General features: G+C 37.0%; 1 long non-coding RNA gene across 1 annotated transcript; it reads right to left on the bottom strand.

Moving 5' to 3' along the window:
- Positions 585-3,458, bottom strand: LOC109724383. The gene is made up of 3 exons (XR_002219916.1): positions 2,742-3,458; positions 1,551-1,666; positions 585-795 (listed from the first exon to the last, which is right to left on the bottom strand). It is a non-coding gene; the product is annotated as an uncharacterized LOC109724383 (long non-coding RNA).

Raw genomic sequence — 3,817 nt, 5'->3', positions numbered from 1 at the left:
ACAGTCTGTCCAGATCCTGAATGTTTAGACTGGATTTTTTAGCAGAAGGTCCGGATCTTCTCCCAAAGGTCTAGACTTTGATATTTGCAACCCTTACAGTAACATTAGGATCCAGATCTCCTAGTCAAGATCCGGATCCCGCAATTCTGATGACCCAACATCATTTCGTCCCAAAATTTTTGTTTTCCCTTCAAGGAGCTCCAATGCACTTCCAGTCATTTTGAAGCCCTTAGCACTCTTCTTAAACACATCAACCGTCACTCCTTGACTGTACTTTGCACGATTTGGGCAAAGCTCAGTATGATATACTGAAGTTTAGTATATTATACTGAGAGTCCCAATGGGATATTGGGCAACCTAAAAAAGGATACATGTCACGTCCCGTTATCGCCAATTTGGTCGATCCGGGCCCGTACACAGACGCCGAACGGACAGAACCTCCTCTGTCCGCCCAAGGCTCAACCACAACGAGTACATGTATAAAGAAATAAACAATTCCCAGGATAACATTTCAATATGCATGGCTTGCACGAGGGCAAGCAACAACCACAAGTGATAGTAAGCTAACTATACATGAAATTCACTGTAATTTAAAACGTTTAACACTGAACTATATATAACTGAATAACTGAACATTTAGTTATTTACATCATTTACATTTTCATTTACATATCTCTCTGTTCATCATTACGTACAATATGAAACCAAAATGGTATACCACTAGAACTCGGGTGTCCACTAGCTAGGCTGCTCGGCTCTTGCCGCGATCCTCGGCCACAACGCTCGCGCTGGAACCTGTATGGCTAGTGGTGTGAGAACTACTAAAAGTTTCCAGTGGGTTCGGCCGCCGACCTCGCCAACTCACCCACTAAGTCTATTCAGGCATATATAGGCAAGAAAAGTAAAACAGATAGAAGTAATAGATATGAAAGAAGTTGAAAGAAGTAACAGATATGAAAACGGATAAATATGCATGCATGCTTTTACTGAATTTATCCAATCCACTGGTTAACCCTTTGGTTAACAATAACTCACCAACGCAATCCCTGATAATCGGGCCCTAAGCTGCATCCCGACGGGATCGTCTGCTGAACAGGTACTTTAGTCCATGGGCAAATACTTTAGCTCATCATGTGACAACCTCCGGAGTGCACTGCTTGGGTGGAGCGACCACCACCAAGCTCAAAACAGACTATGTGAGTATGATCTGATCATCCTTTAGAGGATTCTACTGACTGACACTGTCACACTTTACTCTAACTAGCTCTTTACGCTAGTTTTACAATTTCATTCTTGATGCTAACCAAATCTCTAGTCATGATGTCACCAAATTTACTATTATCATAGTCCACAGTAAAATTCACACATTTATAGGGTTCTATGTTCATATTCTATTGCCCACATGTTCTTTACATTGACAGAAATTCAATTGCACAATAACACTTTTCCCTATAATGCATGAATATGATACAATTCACATATATAGATATGCTCAATAAGATAGCATAGACATAAAGAGAGATTCGATGACTTCGGATAGCACCACTCACCTGTAGTGGTGTCAACAACTAAGATCTCACGTCTCGAAGTGTATCAAGAACAATATCGCGCGACTCGATGCAATTAGAGCTGAATTGGCTTCTACCATAATTAGTGAGTCGCCGACCTGTCGGAATATCAATTTAGACTTTCGAGCAAGTTTAACTTTCATTCAAATAAGTATAGGAGAGATTAAACCGACGTCATATTCATTTTCAACAAAACTTGCATTTCAACTTCTAAGCACTTATATACATATAGATATACTTTCCACATGTACATCAGTATAATCTCACTCTCAAACTTCTTATCAACTTTAAGATAAAGTTATCATGGTCTTAGTTCAATTTCACCTTTTAACAACTACTCATAAGTATTTACTTGAAGCAAATCTCATAGAAGCCATAATACTTAAAAGTTTCAGCTCAATGTTAATTTTCAGCATTATGCTGAAATCTTGCTTCATGCTGAATTTTCAGCATTTCACCTCCTCTTCGAGCATCTATTATAAGCATAGAACAATTAGTTTTTATACTTAGAACTCTTCTAGAATAACTAATCTAACTCCTAATCATAACATAATTATAAGTGACTTAATTTGCTGTCCAATTACATAGTTCTCAGGTCAATAACAAATACCTCTCATGCTGAAATTCAGTTCAGGCTGAATTTCAGAAATTGTGCTTCACAACTCACTTAGAAATTATCTTTATAACATTCCACTACTCAATTCAGGGATAATTTCTATTATTACCTGAATTAGAAGCTTTCTAAGTTGCTCCCAGCATCCTAGAGTTTCATTTTTTAGCTTCAATTACTTAGAAATCAGCTTCACATTCAGTTCAGGACAGCACTAATGCATCAACTTCACTAGTAACTCATATATATCTATAGTTCTATAGCTCTGTACAGACCTATAACTAGTATGTACATGCCATACACTTAGTTTCCAAACTAGATTTTAAACAGCATGTATAGGACTTATATAACTTCCAATGTTAATTTCAGCATTCTAATTCAGAGAATATTCTAATTCTTACCTCAATCTCAAGCTCCACTAACAATTTCACTACTTCTAATTTGAAGCTTCTTTAATTCTCTTCACAGTATACCTATGCAGGTTTTAAGTAAGCAACTGTAGTACTTACAATCCCTTTTTCATAATTCCTATTACTCAATTCATGGAAGTACCATTCCCTTACCTGATTTGAAGCTTCACTAGGCTTCCTCTCAGTTTGGGCGCCCAGAAGTCCACCAAACCAGCAATTCCCTGATCTGCTGCTCAATTAAATCTACACGCAACCACTTCTTTACTACTTCTTTACAGCAAAGAACTTCTTTAAACAGGGATTATTAACATCATTCTAATTTAGAATTCGAAATCAATTGAACTTAGGTTCCATCCCTAATCATCAGCCATTTGTATATATACATATATGAATACATGCTATCCCTGTATAGTTCTAGGCTGATCACATAACTATACTAACTTTACAACCTAGAAACTCCTGTTTAGCACCTCTCTACAGCAAGGAATTCATTTTCTTTGTTCAATCTTTAAAGCTACTTTACTCCAGATTTCATTCTTAACATTATACATATATACATATATGTATATACATACACACATATTATGCAACTAATAACATACTATAGGTTCTCTATAGTACTATAACCTCTAGAAGTCCAAGCACTCAAGGTTTAACTTCCTTATACAGGAAATAACATCCCTACTACTCAGAAATTAGAGCTAATCCAACCTAGGTTTCATCCCTAGCAACTAGTGTAAATACACACCTATGTACATATATGCTGTTTTTAATGTAATCTCTAGGCTGTTTACATACTACTACTAGCCTATAATCATTTAAAGTCCTCTCCTAGAGTAGCTAGCATCATTCTTAACCAAGAATTCAGCAAAAACCTGATTTGAAACTATAATAATAAAATACTAACTTCGCAGTCGAAGCGCCGGAAAAATTCAATGCGCGCGGGGGATCGATCGGCTCGCCGAACGGCATCAAATACTCTACTTTCTTTTTTTTTCTTCTCTTTCGTTTCCTTTTATTTCTTCCTTTCCCTCTCTCTCTCATACGTATAGAATGAAAGGAAGTGGATAAGAATGGTCCCCTGGCAGCTTAGTCACTAAGAAATGCACAATTGCTTTTAGGTCCATAAATATTAAGAATACAAATTTTAGTCCAACTTAGAATCTGATACTTTTCGCCGGAGCCCTTCTGAATGTCCGTTTTCGTTCAAATTTGACAGTCAGGCTTGG

Source organism: Ananas comosus, linkage group 18 (genome assembly GCF_001540865.1).
Source record: "Ananas comosus cultivar F153 linkage group 18, ASM154086v1, whole genome shotgun sequence".
NCBI lineage: Eukaryota > Viridiplantae > Streptophyta > Magnoliopsida > Poales > Bromeliaceae > Ananas > Ananas comosus.
Note: the sequence above shows the minus strand (reverse complement) of the source record. Positions and strands in the feature narration are given on the sequence as shown.